Source organism: Macrobrachium nipponense, chromosome 11 (assembly GCF_015104395.2).
Source record: "Macrobrachium nipponense isolate FS-2020 chromosome 11, ASM1510439v2, whole genome shotgun sequence".
Classification (NCBI taxonomy): Eukaryota; Metazoa; Arthropoda; class Malacostraca; order Decapoda; family Palaemonidae; genus Macrobrachium; species Macrobrachium nipponense.
Window position 1 is genome coordinate 98692876 of NC_061087.1, and position 20484 is coordinate 98713359.

The 20484-nt window shown below is 36.7% G+C and overlaps 1 protein-coding gene across 1 annotated transcript in view; it reads left to right on the plus strand.

The window, feature by feature from the left end:
* LOC135207802 (uncharacterized) overlaps positions 1 to 20484 on the plus strand; it is a 155965-nt gene that overhangs the window by 43283 nt on the left and 92198 nt on the right. The window lies entirely within an intron of this gene.

Here is a 20484-nt window from a genome sequence, read left to right on the forward strand (position 1 = left end):
GAGAGTCACGTAATTTTCCTGAATCCTGCAGCCTACTTCCTAGTAAGAGTAATATAATTTTCCTAAAACCTATAGCCTATCCTACCATCTTGCAAGCGTTGGGATACCAATGTTCTATGCTATATTAGAGCCTTGAAAATTAAGCTTGATAAGGGCACAGAGTTGCCCATCCCATCGCCCTACCTTTGAATACTACTGGTCGTAAAGAATCTCATACACACTAGGTATACACCAATTCACAAATCCCTTCGCCCCTACCCCCAACACATACACACACATACACAGACACACCAACACTCATGCGCCAACAGACACACTTACGTAGCTCTGAATGATCGGTTACTTTGCCTAGCGCTATCTCTGAAACTAATCACCACAAAAAAATAAGGTGAAAACTAAAGAAAAATTATGATGAAGAGAGAAGACTCGATCATCGCATGGGATGATTTACGATAAGCCTCCTCGCAGACGTTCATGGGCTTCGTTATCGACCCGATCAGCGCGAATCTCAAGGAGTCCGTTATACGATTCAATCATCTCGGGCGCTCAACGCGCTATCATCTCCGCGCCCGAGAGGAGATAAGGGAGATAAAAGAGATAATGGATTGTTATTGATGGACGTTGCCGTATATATAATGATCTCCTTCCCTTATATAAGTTAATCTCGTTGTTTATTTAGTGGAAGTTGCTAGGATGTGGTATCGTTTAAACAGTCATGACGCTGCCATGTTTCTTTTAAACTGGTTTTGACCTTTTGATGAAAAATATGTTTGACTATTTTTTTTTTCCTTTAGTTATTTATTTATTTATTTTTATTTTTTTTTGCTTGATTAAACCTTTTTAATCGTTTTGACCTTTCAATGAGAAATATATATGACTAATTTTTTTTTCTTTTATTTTTTTGCTAGGTAAAGCATTTTCAATTGTTTTTGACTTTTCAGTGAAAAGTATAGTGACTAATTCTTTATCTGTTTTTTCTATATTAAGCCTTTTTTAACTGTTTTTGACCTTTCAATGAAAATATATATGAGTTATTTTCAGTTTTGTTTCTGCTAGATTAAGACTTTTTAATTGTTTTTGACCTTTCAATGAAAAATATACATGACTAATTTTGTTGTTGTTGTTGCTAGATTAAGCCAGCCATGTGCTGGCACGTGCTCTTGCTACAAAGTAAACCGTAATATAAATGGCCATTAAATTATCATTATTATTATTATTTTTTTTTTTTTTTTTTTTTTTTTTGCTCTATCAGTCCTCCAATTTGACTGGGTGGTATTTATAGTGGGGTTCCGGGTTGCATCCTGCCTCCTTAGGAGGTCCATCACTTTTCTTATTATGTGCGCCGTTTCTAGGATCACACTCTTCTGCATGAGTCCTGGAGCTACTTCAGCCCCTCTAGTTTTTCTAGATTCCTTTTCAGGGATCTTGGGATCGTGCCTAGTGCTCCTATGATTATGGGTAACGATTTTCTACTGGCATATCCCATATCCTTCTATTTCTATTTTCAGATCTTGATACTTATCCATTTTTTCCCTCTCTTTCTCTTCAACTCTGGTGTCCCATGGTATTGCGACATCAATGAGTGATACTTTCTTCTTGACTTTGTCAATCAACGTCACGTCTGGTCTGTTTGCACGTATCACCCTATCCGTTCTGATACCATAGTCCCAGAGGATCTTTGCCTGATCGTTTTCTATTACTCCTTCAGGTTGGTGCTCGTACCACTTATTACTGCAAGGTAGCTGATGTTTCTTGCACAGGCTCCAGTGGAGGGCTTTTGCCTCTGAATCATGCCTCTATTTGTACTGGTTCTGTGCAAGTGCCGGGCATTCGCTTGCTATGTGGTTTATGGTTTCATTTTTCGTATTGCACTTCCTACATATGGGAGAGATATGATTTCCGTCTATCGTTTTTTGAACATATCTGGTTCTTAGGGCCTGATCTTGTGCCGCTGTTATCATTCCTTCAGTTTCCTTCTTTAGCTCTCCCCTCAGTAGCCATTGCCATGTGTCATCGCTCGCTAGTTTTCTTTAGTCTGTCTCATGTATTGTCCGTGCATTGGTTTGTTGTGCCAGTCCTCTGTTCTGTCTGTCATTCTCCTGTCTCTGTATATTTCTGGGTCTTCGTCTACTTTTATTAGACCTTCTTCCCATGCACTCTTTAGCCACTCGTCTTCACTGGTTTTCAGATATTGCCTCAGTGCTCTGTTTCTCGGTTCGGTGTTGACGCAATTCCTCTATTACTTTAGTTAGCCCTTCTCCCTCCTTCCTTTCGTGTTATGTATAGTCTGTCCGTATTTGCTCTTGGGTGTAGTGCTTTGTGTATTGTCATATGTTTCCTGGTTTTCTGATCTATGCTGCGGAGTTCTGCCTTCGTCCATTCCACTATTCCTGCGCTGTATCTGATTACAGGCACTGCCCATGTGTTTATGGCTTTTATCATATTTCCGGAATTGAGTTTTGACTTGAGTATCGCCTTGAGTCTCTGCATATATTCTTTCCTGATCGTGTACTTCATCTCTTGGTGTTTTATATCCCCTCCTTCCATTATTCCCAGGTATTTGTATCCTGTCTCATCTATGTGTTTGATGTTGCTCCCATCTGGTAGCTTTATCCCTTCAGTTCTCGTTACTTTGCCTTTTTATATGTTGACTAAGGCGCATTTTTCTATTCCAAACTCCATCCTGATGTCCCCAGATACAATCCTTACAGTCTGGATTAGGGTATCTATTTCCTTGATGCTCTTACCATACAGCTTGATGTCGTCCATGAACATCAGATGGTTGATTCTGTTGCCTCTTTTCTTGAGTTGGTACCCGGCATCCATCTTCTGTAGTACTTTTGTCATGGGAATCATGGCTACTACGAAGAGTAGTGGGGACAGTGAGTCGCCCTGGAAGATCCCTCTCTCCGATATTACCTCTGCTAGTCTTATTCCAGAGCTTGTAAGTATTGTATTCCAGTTGTGCATTGTATTTTTGAGGAAGCTGATGGTGTTTTCCTCTGCCCCATATATTTTCAGGCATTCTATTAGCCATGTGTGTGGTATCATGTCGAAGGCTTTCTTATAGTCTATCCATGCCATGCTTAGGTTGGTTCCTTCTTTCCTACTGTTCTTCATTACCATTTTGTCTATCAGGAGCTGGTTTTTTGTGCCCCTATACCTCCTTCTGCAGCCTTTCTGTTGGTGGGGGATGGTGTTTGTCTCCTCTAGGTAATTGTATAGCCTTTCACTGATGATACCTGTTAGTAACTTCCACATTATTGGTAAGCAGGTGATAGGCCTGTAGTTACTGGCTATATTTCCCTTACGCTTGTCTTTTTGTACTAAGGATGTTCTTCCTGGGGTCATCCATTTGGGTGCATGGTGATTTGAGATACAATTATTATTATTATTATTATTATTATTATTATTTTTATTATTATTAAGTGGCAAATTTCTATACTGCTTTGGTATTTGTTGCAGAATACCTAAGATTTTTTACTGTAAAAAAACTTTTTTTATAAACTCCATTGAAAAGCTAAGGAGTTATTTATTTAATGAATGAAAACCAATTCTATTATTACCTAAATCTGAATTCAGCCATATTCATCTACTTGCAAAAGTTAAGTAGTTTTGTCGAATTTTTTTCCCATTGTTTTAGAATATAGAATACTTTCATCTTGAAGACTTGAAAGTTTCCTATTCTGTGAATATAACGGAGCTTGTATTCTTTGATTTTTACATGTAAAGCGAATTTTCTTTCCAAGACTGATGAGCCTTCAATTTGCATATATGAGGAAACCTTTATATTCAACCCAAACATTTTAACCAAATTTTAACCTAAATACTGGACGAAGAGTTTCTAAGACATTCTTGGAAATTCCTAAGGAATATACAGTTACAGACTGTATAATATTATGCTCATTAGAGCTGATTTGTATAATAAGAGGCTTAATGACTTATGCATTAGCATTAATCATTAAGGGGTAGAAAGAGCCTACGTCAATGGGTCTCTCTCCAAAGCTGCTCGACTTCTGAAAGATTATCTGATGTTTCTGTCTCGTAAAGATTAAGAAATGGCTGTGAAAGATGCCTACCAGGGCAAGAACTTAACAAAAGTAGATATATATATATATATATTATATATATATATATATATATATATATATATATATATATATATATATATATATATATGTGTGTGTGTGTGTGTGTGTGTGTGTGTGTGTGTGTGTGTGTTTTTGTATGTGTGTTTTGTTATCTATCTCTGCAACAGTAAATGTAAAAATCAGAAGGACAACCACCCAGACACATAGGTGATAGGCCTACGACCTCAGTCTCGTCACCAAAGCCAAGAACACTTCTCACAAACTTTCACATCTTCCCAAAACCAGCTTGTCTTCCCAGTACCCCACAATAAGGACCCGAACTTTACGACCAAATACTATTGAGATCCTGACAGTAGTATTAACCATTATTAAAATATCAGAGATTCCTTCCCAGAATTGACTGCATATTCATAGTCAGCCTAACCCGGCGAGTTAGTCAAGAGCGCTTGGCTGCTCCTGGTGAATGCTGATGAGGAGTTTATGGTGCTCATGAGGACTTTATGGAGCTCGTGAATAACATTTCTGGTGTTGTGTTTCTTAAAGAACTCGTAGGGTCATTGAGGAACGTGTTCATGAGCACGAACAGCCGAGTGCGAGCGAGCAACAATGAATGGACTATTGAAGTCAGTTATAGGTCTAGGGAAAACACGGAACATAGATAATCTTCTTTTATACAGGAAACACAGAGCATAGAATTGAAGTCTTGTTTATAAGTATAGAGGAAACTCATAGAATTACCTCATGTTATAGGTCTAGACTCCCTAGAGGAAAAACCGGGCGTAGAAATAAAGTTTTTTTATAGTCTAGAGGAAACACGATTACTCGAACACGAAATTAAAGCCTTTTTTATAGGTCTAGAGGAACCACGGAACTTAGAATCAAATCTTTTTAAGACCAATCATAAATTTCCAAAGTGAGAAACAAAACGCAAAAGACCAATAGATGATTTACAAGACGAAGAAGATTGTTATCTTCTACGCTCCAAGAAAACCTGGCTACTATCAAGAAGTTCAGAAGAAGAACATAAGTCCTACGTCACTGCACTTTAAGTTCGTTTACTCTTTTTAAGGCTCCTGTCAGCGGGAGACCAGAGAGATTTCTATATCCTTGACGAAGATGCAAATGAGCCCGGGGAGAGATATCTCTCTCTATACCATTTAAAGAATAAATGAATTATGAATGAATCAGACGGTTTTTGCCACAATAGACGCGTGACGCCGCGAATACAGATCCGCGAGACGTTCAATATTTGACAGTTGGGCGGGTAGTAGGAGCTAAGCTCCTATGTCCTTAAGCTTTCTTCAGCTTACAATTGAAGGTATCGTAAGTAGCTTCCAGTTGATGATGACTTGTGGATGTTCGGTGCTGGCTGGATGTTTACTCAATCCGTTTGAAGACGAAGATAAGAAAGACAATGGTTAGTAGGGTTTTGCATGTGTGTGTGCGTGTGCGTGTGTGTGTGTGTGAGTGAGAGAGAGACAGAGACAGACAGACAGACAGACAGGTTTTCTTGCAGTTTCAATGTCTGTCACACTCGAATGGTGATAGGCCTAGAAATCATTCAAAATCTTGAGGCCTTGGTTTATGACTAGAAAGGAGTCAAAAGAAAAATTATATTATATTCAGAATACAATTCCATAAACGATTTATTTTTTTTATAGTACCATGAGCACTGGATGATATATATCAGCCATTAACTTCTGACACGCCATACATTTTCATTAACGAAAAATATGACCGTTGTAATCATCCTTAAAATGAAAAAAAAAAAAAAATAATGAAAAAAATAATAAAAACATATTCCAACAGGTTAGTTGCGTAACATTTCAAACAAAGACGTATCACCGTCACTTAAGGAAAGGTTTTTCCATCACTTTGTTACTCTTACGAGGAGGGTCGGGGTTCGGGTGGGGGGGTCAGTCACCCACCTACCCACCCCTCCCCAGATGGATTGCCCCTCTTGTGAACACAAGTGGCCTTCCCGTTCGACAATGAGTAACACTTAAAGAAGATTGGTTTGCCCAATCTCCCTCGCCAATCATAAACTTGAAAGAAAACGTGGGATTTCCCTGTCTCCATCTTTCCCTGTAAAGTATTCTAGTCCAATCGTAAATTTGTAGGATTGGAGATGCTAAACGTGTAATCCTCTCTCTCTCTCTCTCTCTCTCTCTCTCTCTCTCTCTCTCTTACTCATCATTAAGATAATCTCAAAATTATTTCTGACTCTTTGCCTTTCTCTCTTTTATAGTTATGACAATCTTAATATAATAAAAAATGTCCTCTCTCTCTCTCTCTCTCTCTCTCTCTCTCTCTCTCTCTCTCTCTCATTCTAAAGATAATCTTAAGATATCCACACAATCTTTCTCATCGTAAAGATATTCTGAAGATAATCATAAAAATGTTCTCTCTCTCTCTCTCTCTCTCTCTCTCTCTCTCTCTCTCTCTCATCCTGAAGGCAATCTCAAATTCCAGGACTTTAGGATAATAAAATTTGGTATCTCTCTCTCTCTCTCTCTCTCTCTCTCTCTCTCTCTCTCGTCCATTCATGCACTGTAAGATATATCAAGTCCATCGTAAACTGCTAAAGAGGGATCTCTCTCTCTCTCTCTCTCTCTCTCTCTCTCTCTCTCTCTCTCTCTCTCAAAACTGGAATATGGAAAAAGCTTATTAACTATACACTTGTTTGAAAACCTGCTATAGTTACGTATCTATTGGTTTAAATTTGCTTACGTGTATAATATATATATATATATATATATATATAAATATATATATATATAATAACATATATATAAGGTTTCCTAAACCCAGTCATAATTCCTTATCACCCGATATGGAATCCGCCTTATCGTGATTCTTTTTTATTTATTTGTTTATCTATTTTCTTATTTATTTTAGGAAAAGATTGGAAGTGCCCCATAAACATCTAGAGTTAAAAATGACTGAAATTTGGATAATTGTTTTTTTTATCTACTTTTAAGCACTATTAAAATTACCAAAAAATAATTCAGCCTTTGTTTTGACACGACCGTTAAGAATTTACATCATCATCTTACCAATGAAAGTTAACTTTTAATATAAATGCTTCCCCATTTTGTTATTTTATTTTATCAACATTTTCCTTTTTTCCTCATAAACATTAATATTATTCCCTTTCATCCGCCATCAGTTCCTTCTTTTTCCTCTCAAACGTATTCGTTATATCTTCTCCTCCTCTTTCTTCTTCTTCTTCTCTCTTGTTTCAGAAGCTCCTCCCATTTCTCCCCATGTATCGGCTGGGTGACAAGATGGCATCTGTCAGCTATTACATGCTGACGCTATTTAGCGCCCGTCCTAAGAACATGTCCTACCCACCTGTGTCCCATATCTCTCTATGTCTCCTCCTCATGTCTCTTTCTTTTCTCTTGCCAAGTCGTTATAGTCTTCTGGCTTTTTTCTTTCTTACGCTAAAAAGAAAAAATATATATATTATTCGGAAATATTCAGAATGGTCTTTTACATAAGAATTTACGTAAACATTTCTAGGAGTTTCGTGGAACTGTTGACCAATCTGAATGTTCGCTTTTTTTATAACATACAAAAGGGAAAAAGCCAGGAAAGAGAGAGAGAGAGAGAGAGAGAGAGAGAGAGAGAGAGAGAGAGAGAGAGAGAGAGAGAGAGAGGAGGAAAGTTCGGAGAGGCAAATGTGCGTAAAACGGTCTTGTAAATAAATAAATACAAAGAGAGAGAGAGAGAGAGAGAGAGAGAGAGAGAGAGAGAGAATACTTCGCAAATATTCAGAATGTGGTCTTTTACATAATAGGTCCGAAAATAGCTCCGCGAAATTCCTCCGTCTTGTGGGAGACCTTCGCGAAATGGCTGTTTGCAAAGGATGCAAACGATGCCCTGCGAATTGAAGAGAAAATAGCAAAATACAAACCATCTTATTCGCCTTCACCACTGGTGAAAACACCAGACAGACAGACCGACAGACAAACAGACAGAGAACGCTCCAGTCAGACTAACAGACAGAGACGCTGCAATCTCATGATTAAATAAACTAATATACCATTTCAAAAAGATTTCCAAGACATTGTAAGAATGATGTCTCGTGTAGTTTTTGATGAAATACAGATAATAGTAAAAGGGATACATATACAGACATACAGGCATCCTGCATTACCTGTTGGATCCTCGAAGAATTACTCCATCTCTTTTAAGAGAGAGAGAGCTCGTGTTAACACAAGGTTGGCTTAAAAAAAGAGAGAGAGAGAGAGAGAGAGAGAGAGAGAGAGAGAGAGAGAGAGAGAGAGTGCCAAATGTGCGTAAAACGCTCTTGTAAATGTCGAAATGTAACATTAGGGAACACCTTCCGACATTACGCAAATAGACATTTATGGGCCATAAGCCTTAACTGTTGAATCGGTGGTGAAGTTTTTTTTTTTTTTTTTTTTTTTTTTTTGAGGTTCCTAAAGACATTATCTAACTCATCGTATGGCTCAATTTATGTCTGGAGATGTTTTTTCAATCTTTATTTTATTTTGGTTGAAAAATGCTGGTGCTGAAGTAGAGTTTATTATAATTTTAGCACGCTTTTGCGTTGAATTCAATAACTAATAATAATAATAATAATAATAATAATAATAATAATAATAATAATAATAATAATAATAACAATAAAAATAACAATAATAATAATAATATTTTGTACGTATGCTAAAGAAAATATTATTATTAGTATTATTATTATTATTATTATTATTATTATTATCATTATTATAATTTTTTTTTTTTTTTTTTTTTTTTTTTGCTCTATCACAGTCCTCCAATTTGACTGGGTGGTATTTATAGTGTGGGGTTCCGGGTTGCATCCTGCCTCCTTAGGAGTCCATCACTTTTCTTATTATGTGTGCCGTTTCTAGGATCACACTCTTCTGCATGAGTCCTGGAGCTACTTCAGCCTCTAGTTTTTCTAGATTCCCTTTCAGGGATCTTGGATCGTGCCTAGTGCTCCTATGATATAGGGTACGATTTCCACTGGCATATCCCATATTCCTTCTTATTTCTATTTTCAGTCTTGATACTTATCCATTTTTTTTTTTCCCTCTCTTTCTCTGCAACTCTGGTGTCCCATGGTATTGCGACATCATGAGTGATACTTTCTTCTTGACTTTGTCAATCAATGTCACGTCTGGTCTGTTTGCACGTATCACCCTATCCGTTCTGATACCATAGTCCCAGAGGATCTTTGCCTGATCGTTTTCTATCATTCTCTCAGGTTGGTGCTCGTACCACTTATTACTGCAAGGTAGCTGATGTTTCTTGCACAGGCTCCAGTGGAGGTCTTTTGCCACTGAATCATGCCTCTTTTTGTACTGGTTCTGTGCAAGTGCCGGGCATTCACTTGCTATGTGGTTTATGGTTTCATTTTTCGTATTGCACTTCCTACATATGGGAGAGATGTTATTTCCGTCTATCGTTCTTTGAACATATCTTGTTCTTAGGGCCTGATCTTGTGCCGCTGTTATCATTCCTTCAGTTTCCTTCTTGAGCTCTCCCCTCTGTAGCCATTGCCAATTGTCATCGCTGGCTAGTTCTTTAGTCTGTCTCATGTATTGTCCGTGCATTGGTTTGTTGTGCCAGTCCTCTGTTCTGTCTGTCATTCTCCTGTCTCTGTATATTTGTGGGTCTTCGTCTACTTTTATTAGTCCTTCTTCCCATGCACTCTTTAGCCACTCGTCTTCACTGGTTTTCAGATATTGCCCAGTGCTCTGTTTTCGATGTTGACGCAGTCCTCTATACTTAGTAGTCCTCTCCCTCCTTCCTTTCGTGTTATGTATAGTCTGTCCGTATTTGCTCTTGGGTGTAGTGCTTTGTGTATTGTCATATGTTTCCTGGTTTTCTGATCTATGCTGCGGAGTTCTGCCTTCGTCCATTCCAATATTCCTGCGCTGTATCTGATTACTGGCACTGCCCACTGCCCATGTTTTATGGCTTTCTTTTATCATATTTCCGGCGTTGAGTTTTGACCTGAGTATCGCCTTGAGTCTCTGCATATATTCTTTCCTGGTCGTGTCCTTCATCTCTTGGTGTTTTATATCTCCTCCTTCCATTATTCCCAGGTATTTGTATCCTGTCTCATCTATGTGTTTGATGTTGCTCCCATCTGGTAGCTTTATCCCTTCAGTTATCGTTACTTTGCCTTTTTGTATGTTTACTAAGGCGCATTTTTCCAATCCAAACTCCATCCTGATGTCCCCAGATACAATCCTTACCGTCTGGGTTAGGGTATCTATTTCCTTGATGCTCTTACCATACAGCTTGATGTCGTCCATGAACATCAGATGGTTGATTCTGTTGACTCTTTTCTTGAGTTGGTACCCGGCATCCATCTTCTGTAGTACTTTTGTCATGGGAATCATGGCTACTACGAAGAGTAGTGGGGACAGTGAGTCGCCCTGGAAGAAACCTCTCCTGATATTAACCTCTGCTAGTCTTATTCCAGAGCTTGTAAGTATTGATTCCAGTGCGCATTGTATTTTTGAGGAGCTGATGGTATTTTCCTCTGCCCCATATATTTTCAGGCATTCTATTATTATTATTATCATTATTATTATTATTATTATTTCATTAAATTGACTAAATACTAAACTTAATAACGCCTATATAGACATTATCAAGTTTTCCCAAACAATGTGGCTTATTCTTCCAGTTACTTCTTCAGAAGCTTCTGTTAAATTTGTGTATATATATACAGTATATATATATATATATATATATATATATATATATATATATATATATATATATATATACACATATATATATATATATTCTATATATATTTATATGAGAAACGTGGATTTTGTCCTCACGTTCCATATATATATATATATATATATATATATATTATATATATATATATATATATATACATACATACATAGAGAGACAGGCAGACAGGCAGACATAGAAAAAATAACTTTATATCAACTGTACTTTTACCTTCATGCCTATCTTTATCGACAGAGAATATTAAGATTCCTGACTGATATCGAATATCTTAGGCCTAATCCACGTAACTAGAGACCACACACACAGCAGTATAAGCAAAGGTTCTGCATAGACTAATCAGGACCGCAGATTGACACTTAAATCCTACAGAGACAAGAAAGTCCTGTTTTTTTTTAAAAAAAAAGAGACGAATTTCCATATTTTAGCTCCAAAAGACTAACACTAAAAACTTGCAGGCAAAACTGTTTAAAATAAACATGTTTCTCTCATTAGTTATTTTGGAGTGTTGGTGAGTGGGTTTTGAGTGAAGGGGGTTTTTGTATGATTTTGTAAAATGAAAATTTGCATATTTGCATATTTTCCATCTTGGAATGAACCGTTGAGATTTGTATTTATATATCTATATGTATTGTTTACAGATAAACGCAATAAAGTATTTTATTATATATATATATATATATATATATATATATATATATAGATTTATAGATATGTATATATAGGGTATGTATATGAATTATATATGTATGTATGTATATATATATATATATATATATATATTTAATATTTATAGATGCATCAAATAGTACCAAAATACCATTCATAATATAAAACACTAGCACAGGTAACAAAAAACAAAAACTAAAAACAAAAACAGACGCAGCATTTAGCCGACTTCACCACCCGCCCTAAATAATAATGTGCCGAACCTCATAGTGATAGATTCCCATTTCTGGCGCCGCATTATTCCGAGCGAAACAACAAACGCGACGCTTAATTGCGATGGAAATACGAATCATCTGACGGATGGGTATTATAGGGTATTTGGACGTTCTCTCTCTCTCTGTCTCTCTCTCTCTCTCTCTCTCTCTCTCTCTCTTCTGTGCATCAGGGCACTTGTTTTCTCTCTCTCTCTCTCTCTCTCTCTCTCTCTCTCTCTCTCTCTCTCTTATGAGCATTTGGGTATTTCTCTTTAACAACCAGGTGCCTTGGTGATGATGACTACTACTACCACTATTACTGATATCCTCTTGGTATTCGAGTCCCGTCTGGGGCGGTAGATCGGACGTAATACTTCTATTCCTAAAATCATGATGATTTATGATGATCACATGGGAAGCTTCGTCTGAGATTCCTCCACCTATTTCAATCTGATTTGGGGAACATGAGAAATTAATTTTTAGCTCGGTCTGGTTCGTATTTTTTTATATATATATCTGCGTGTCTGTTTGTTTGTTTCTTTGTCTGTCTGTTTGTTTGTCTGTTTGTCTGTCTGTCTGTCTGTTCATTTCAAAGATGTGTATTATTTGTCAGTGTGTGATGTAGTATGAATATCTGTGTAGGCATACATCAATATGAATATAATTCATACATACATACATACATACATATATATATATATATACAAATGTGTGTGTTTAATATTCATATATATGTATATATATACATATAGATTTTTACATATACATAGATATGAATATAATACATATTTATGTATATATATATATATATATATATATATATATATATATATATATATATATGTATACTTATATATATCATACATATGTACTATATATATGTTGTATACGTAAATATAATATTGCCTGTAACACATAAACGGACAGAAAATTAGTGCATTTAAAAAAAAAATCATTCATTAACAAAAATCTCTTGTCCTAATTCGGAATTGCATTGTAGCTGTACGAAGATCCTTAAGAATAATATATATCTGAATACATTTATTATTAATTATTTAATAGTAATGTCATATTTCTGTCGTCAAATGAAGATACAACTAGAAATATGAAACAACTTAAAGATGAGACACAAAAAATGGATTGCGTCCATCGATTCTATGCTAATGAGAAGCCTTCATAATTGGTTTCCAAAGACGTGAAGAATGAAGAATGCCATGGAATGAAATAAAGCGAAATGTCAGGAAACATTTTGAATTACTAGCGATGTCTTAAGCTTCAAAAGAATGGCTGGATTCCATATAAAAAAATAATTAAAGAAAAAATAATTACCTGAGCTAATGAGCAAGACATAATCAGGCGAGATGACATCTGGTCGATCCCATGCAATCAAAAACTGACAGCAAAAAATTAAAAGAATGAGAACCTACACCACGACCTGATCTAGGAGCAAGAGCCCGTGCGCTGGCACGAGGCCACCTTAAACAGCCTATAAGATGAGAGAGAATCTGTTTACTTAAAAAAAAAAAGTTCGTATTTGCCCCCCCCAAAAAAAAATGAGTTCGTATTTACCAAGTCTCAGCATCGTTAGAGAGCTTCACTCCAGTTTTTTTTTTTTACTCAAACGCCATCATGCTCGTTCCAAAAAAAAAAAAAAAAAAAAAAAAAAGTCGCGTTGTAGTGCCATGCCTCTCTCTATATGTGCCCGGGCACCGCGGGGAGGTAATTGGAATGCCCCACTCTGAAGAAACCATTGATACCCATCATGACATACCCAGCCTCGTTCCACTCCGGGAGTCCGTGGCGCCTGTCTGCGGTGCCCAGTAACGAGCAAAGCAGGCAATTCCGGAGGAGGAGGAGGAGGAGGAGGAGGAAGAAGAGGAAGAGGAAGAGGAAGAGGAAGAGGAGGAGGAGGAGGAGGAGGAGGAGGATGAGGAGAACTCTGGAGTACGAATAGAAGACTTCACTACCCAAAAAAATAATCAAAAGGATATTGAATCCTTTTGGGAAATGCATTTTCCTTTTTTTTTTTTTTTTTTGCTTCTTTTATTTTGAGACCGAGCTAATGTATTTTTTTTTGGGGGGGACAATCACTTAATGGGTTTTTAGAGGCCGTATTTGTTTTATGAATTATTATATTAGAAAATAGAAAGTTGGGTGAAATTCCATTTGTAGTTTTTAAATACCCAGTTAATGAAATTTGGGAGAGCCAAGCCATGGTTTTTAGAAACCATAAGCATGTTTTCGCGTGACCTGATTCATGTTTTGGAATAGCACCAGTTAACACATTTCAGAGAGCAAATACATAGTATTTCCCTGCAACCTGATTTATGATTTTTTTCATCTACAGTGAACTATTTTTTGAAGTACCATTCAGGGATTTAGCAAATTTTATTAATGTTTTCCAAGTGACTTTGCTTATAGAAGTTTTAGAGACGATATTTCTGCTTGCATGGGGGCGTCTAATTTTTTAATTTTTAGATATTAGATAAATAGTTCGTAGCATATTCTCTTATGGGTTTTAAAAGCAAATATATTTCGTAGTTTTTAATTTCTAAAAAATTGATTTGGAAAATTCCAGTTTTGACTTTGGAGCCGAAAGCTTCTCCAAGTTTTTAAATTAACTGTTGTTCTCACTTTCTCAAAGTCTTAATATCAGCAATTTGGGAATTCCTATTTCGATCTTTTGAGGCATAATTTATCATTCTTGAGGACCCAATATTTTTTTTTTTAAGTGTTAATATCAGCATTTTGGAAATTCCACCTAGGAAAATTTGAGGCATAATTAATAATTTTTGCGAAACCAGTATTTTCCTCACTTTTAAAAGTCTTAATATCAGCATTCTGAATAATCCAATTATGACTATTTGAGACCCAATTTATAATCTTTTAAAACCCAATATTTTTCTTACTTCCTTAGTCTTAATATCGACATCTTGAAAATTCCAATTACGACTTTGGAACAGACCAAATTTATACTTTTTAAAACGGAAAAGATCTCCATTTTGGAAATTCAATTTTACGACTTTTGGAGGAAGCCAAATTTATACCTTTTGAAAACCCATAATATCGGCATTTTGGAAATTCCAATAAGGACTTCCGGAGGAAGCCAAATTTATGTCTTTTGAAGACTCAGCCGTAGGGCTTACATATAACATCTTCATTTCTGAAAATTCCAATTACGAAATTTTTTTAGCCCAAATTTATACTTTTTTGAAGACTTAATCGTAGTGCTTACAAACACGTGTGAACCCAAGTTCAATGCTTATTCTTTTAGGAGAACAACGACGTTCTCTTGCCCCGATCATTTATCACTGCAGGGCACCGCACGATGGGCATCAGTGCCTCTTCATCGGGCGAAAGGAAGCACTGGAGGGCAATATAATGGCCGCGGCTCCTTTTGTCAAGAGATAATGGGACCTCGAGAAGTGTAACTCTTCTTTTGAAATTTATGGGGGTCGTAGTCGGTTCCTTACAGCTTCTTCTTCTTCTTCTTCTTCTTTTCCATTTTATTCATCTTCTTCCTCTTCTTCTTCTTCTTCTTCTTTTCCTTTTCCTTCTTCTTCTTCTTCTTTTTCTCTTACTTCTTCTTCTTCTTCTTTTCCTTTTCCTTCTTCTTCTTCTTTTCATTTTCCTACTTCTTCTTCTTTTAATTATCCTTTTCCTTCGTCTTCTTTTTCTTTTTCTTCTTCTTCCTATTTTCCTTTTTTTTCATTTTCTTTTCTTCTTCTTTTTATTTTCCTTTTCTTTCTTCTTCTTATTTTCCTTTTCCTTTTCCTTCTTCTTCTTCTTCTTATCCTTCTTTTCCTTTTCCTTCTTCATCTTCTTTTCATTTTCCTTCTTCTTCTTCTTCTTCTTCTTCTTCTTCTTCTTCTTCTCCTTCTTTTCCTTTAACTTCTTCTTCTTCGTCCTCTTCTTCTTCTTTTTCTTTTCCCTTTCCTTCTTCTTCTTCTTCTTATCCTTCTTTTCCTTTTCCTTCTTCATCTTCTTTTAATTTTCCTTTTTCTTCTTCTTCTTCTTCTTCTTCTTCTTCTTCTTCTTCTTCTTCTTCTTCTTCTTCTTCTTCTCCTTCTTTTCCTTTAACTTCTTCTTCGTCCTCTTCTTCTTCTTTTTCTTTTCCCTTTCCTTCTTCTTCTTCCTCTAATTTTTCTTCTTCTTCTTTTCCTTTTCCTTCTGCTTCTTCATCGTCTTTCCTTCTTCTTTTCATTTTCCTTTTCTTCTTCTACTTCTTCCTCTTCTATTCATTTTCCCTTTTCTTCTTCTTCTTCTTTTCCTTTTACTTCTTCTTCTTCCTCTAATTTTTTTTCTTCTTCTTGTCCTTTTCCTTCTGCTTCTTCATCGTCTTTCCTTCTTCTTCTTTTCATTTTCCTTTTCTTCTTCTACTTCTTCCTCTTCTATTCATTTTCCCTCTTCTTCTTCTTCTTCTTTTCCTTTTCCTTCTTCTTCTTCCTCTAATTTTTCTTCTTCTTCTTTTCCTTTTCCTTCTGCTTCTTCATCATCTTTCCTTCTTCTTCTTTTCATTTTCCTTTTCTTCTTCTACTTCTTCCTCTTCTATTCATTTTCCCTCTTCTTCTTCTTCTTCTTTCCTTTTCCTTCTTCTTCTTCTTTTTCTTCTTCTTCTCCTCCTTTCCCTTATCCTTCTTCTTCTTCTTCTTCTTCTTCTTCTGCTGCTGCCTTTTCAAAACATTGTAAGGATTCTGCGTGAGATCCGCCTCCTGCAAGATGGTGTATCCATTGTGCTTTCTTGTTTGCCCAAAGTTTCGTCGCGTCTCCGCCTTTGCCCTGCCCCGTCTCTCGGTGAAATTTGTGACCTGTCACCTATAAAAACAGAAGGGGAAAGAGAGAAAGAGAGAGAGAGAGAGAGAGAGAGAGAGAGAGAGATTAACAAGCAAAAACTATCTTGTCTGAAAGTTGTAGGTGAAAGAACTTAGTCGGCAATTTCATATTCTGAGGGTGTCTTACACAGGAAGATTGTAATAACAAGTGTGTGTGTGTGTGAGAGAGAGAGAGACAGAGAGAGAGAGAGAGAGAGAGATTCATAAGCAAAATAAACTTGAATGGATATTGTATAAAAAAAAAAAAAATTACTCACCATTAACATCTTCTAGGGGATTTTTATGCAAACACATCGCAAAATTAAACGAGAGAGAGAGAGAGAGAGAGAGAGAGAGAGAGAGAGAGAGAGAGAGAGAGAGTGGATTAATAAACAAAAACCACTTGGATATTTGTTAAAAGAAAAAGAGCGGAAAAATCATCCAAGGGATTTTTATATTGGAATCGCAATAATATGAGAGAGAGAGAGAGAGAGAGAGATGCCAAAAAGCAGAAAACGAACATTATGGTAAGGCCTGCCTCGCTATGCCCAACGAAGCCTTTCTGTCAAGTCTGTAGTTGTTTCTCTGTGCGTCGCATAGAACGTCGGCTGGACCAGTTTTTGTGGGTCCAGCGTTCACCCAGCTCTCAAGGATACTAAAAAGAGAGAGAAAGAGAGAGAGGGAGGTCCTTTCAGAGACAAGGATTTTGTTCTTGGATGGACACAGAGCTTCAAAAAAGTTTTAGATGATGATATTACAATTATTTTCGCTACTGGACACCCACATAGTTTCCAAAGATTCTATATAGTTCCAACTGGTGATTTGTCAATTAAGACATTACAATTATTTTCGTTACCAGTTGCACACGTAGTTGGAGTTTCAGTCAAATTTCATGACTTTATTTATATTTCAGTTTTCTGTGTAAGAAAACTATTGAGATAGCTTTGTCTGTCCGTCAACACTTTTTCTGTCCGCCCTCAGATCTTAAAAGCTACTGAGGCTAGAGGGGTGCAAATTGATATGTTGATCACCCACCCTCCAGTCATCAAACATACCAAATTGCAGCCCTCTAGCCAAAGTAGTTTTATTTTAAGGTTAAATTTATCCATAATCGTGCGTCTTGCAACGATATAGCCCAGGCCACCACCGTGCCGTAGATAAAGTTTCAAAGGCCGCGGGTCATACTGCATTATACCGAGACCACCGAAAGATAGATCTATCTGTTTTCGGTGTCCTTGATTATACGATGTATAGAAAACTCGATTTCATCGAAGAAACTTGCGGTGCATTTTTTACTTATTTTTGCAGCTTCCGCTAAAAAGGTACCTAATAAATACATAACCAAAGACGAGGTATATAAAGGAGAAATAGAATATTAATTACAAGGATACAAAGTGAATCTCTGTATGGCACTTGCCATGTATACGAGAACCGTTTTATCTGTGATAAAATTTAAACATGATTCAGTTAGATACTATTAAAATCACTGTTAGATTTCCATATTTCGGTGCGAATTATCCGCGACTTTCTTTCTAGGGGGAGAGGTGGGGGGGAGTTAGTAGAGGGGGTGTTGTGAGGGGACCTGGGGCGGGTTGCTATGGTCAGGATGATATACCACAAAAGAAGGTCACTAAAGAAAACATATATGCCTCCTGGACCGTAAATATTACCGGGATATATTGAGGAGACTTATTGTTAAGGCACAGCAATCATTCTCTCCCCCTCACGCTCCCCCCTCCTCTCCCTTACGCCCCCCTCCCGCCCCTCCCACAACCCCCCCACCCCACCCAACAACTCCACTCTCTCTCTCTCTCTCTCTCTCTCTCTCTCTCTCTCTCTCTCTCAATAATTCTCACGATACCATCGAAGGGAGAGAGAAAGACAGAAAAACTATACACACACACACACGAATTCCAAGGGACCCGAATAAGGGCGCCTCCTATCGGAGGCAAACTATCTCAGATAGGTAACTAATGATGCTGGCTGGGGTCCCTCTCTCTCTCTCTCACTTCTCACTTTCCTCAGGTACTTTATGTGTTCCTGAGGAGGCTTCTGAGGAGAAGGAGGAGGAGGAGGTCGATATGCCTAAACACAGTCTGTATGTAGTGTGTCACAGGTAGCTGAAGCAGGAGAAATTAGGGACGATGTCATTCGTACAAGGATACTTTTAATGTTCGTTGTCGCTCGAGTGGTGGTAGGACTGAAATACGTATATACGTACGTACATAAATACATACATGTATTAACTTTTTAACTTACACAGTTGTGCAGTGCATTAATACAATTACTAACAGGACCGCATTTAAACTGGATGGTATCTTGCGGAGATAATATTTATTCATGAAAAGTGACACAAGGTTTCATAGTCAAGTATCCTGAATAATATGTGTGTATGTGTGTGTGTGGTGAATGAAAGCAAATGCAAGTTCACATGAGATAAGTAAATGTAAACTATAAATAAAAGGAAAGTTGAGCTACTAAATTGTAAAAATACAAATGAAAGTTTGAGCAAGCAGCTCTTTATTATTATTATTATTATTATTATTATTATTATTATTATTATTATTATTATTATTATTATTATTATTATTCCATCCAAAATATAACAGGTTCTTATGGAACAAGCTAAAAAAAGTCTTGAATTCGCTGAATAAATAAATAAATAAAAAAATAAATAAATAAATAAAAATCCTTGAGTGGCATGGAACTTTCGATCGACAAAACCCTAAAAATTCACTTTCAAAGCCTCTTATTCGATAGCATCAGCAGAGCCTGAGCACATACCAAAAATCCTTTAAGAAAAAAAAAAAAAAAAAAAAAACCGCCATATTGTTTTCGTGTCAGGGTTAGGCTCAGACCAGCATTCTTGACGTCAAGTACCCGTCAATTCCTGGGACAGGTTAACTTCCTTCGGTGCGCATGCCTTCTGTCAACTGATAAGCAACTTAATCGAGTTCAGGAAACGTTACACAAGTGCCTCGGCTGAGACTATCAAGTGTTCGGTATTCGCTTCCGTCAACCTCGACTTCATATTACTCCCCGAAACGCTAGAAACACTTGCCCCCTAATTTTCTATTCAGAAATAAATACAACTACAAACTAGTAATAAAAATATTAATAAAAAAAATGCCAACTAATTTTCTATTTAAAAAGAAGTGCAACTACAAACTAGTAATAAAATAATAATAAAAAACAAAACACTACTACTGTACAAATCAACTTAAAAACCTATACGATACTCTCTACAAACACTTGCCTCGTAATTTCCCATTCAGAAGAAGTACAACTGCAAAGTATTAGTGAAAATAGCAATAAAAAAGATACTGCTATTGTCCAAGTGTACAAACAACTAAAAACACCTAGACCTATGCGATACTCTCTTCAAACACTTGCCTCGTAACTTCCCGTTCAAAAGAAGTATAACAGCAAAATGTTAGTGAAAATAGCAGTACAAACAAAAACTACTATTGTTCTAGTGTACAAACAACTAAAAAACCTAGACCTACACGATACTCCCTCGGTAAAGACTTTAAAGGAATGCCCACAATCGGATCAGGTAGGCCTAGTTTGCCGTACACAACAGAATCAAGCCCATTAATCTCTTCGGTTCCTTGTTGGGTATACATCAGTTAAGTGTCCTTCTCAGGTGTAAATTGTATTTATATGGTTTAAATCGTCATTACTTTATTTATAAACTAGAAACTATTACTTACGATAGTCGTAGGTCTACGGAGTTTGCAGAGTATAACTTTTATTCTCATGGAACAAGCCTCTGACAATTAGTACAGGACACAGCACAAACTTTATGACCAGGGATGGGTTCCTTATGATCCTATCAGCTGCTAACTAAAGATCATCAGCCTCTATCATTACAAATAAACACACCTG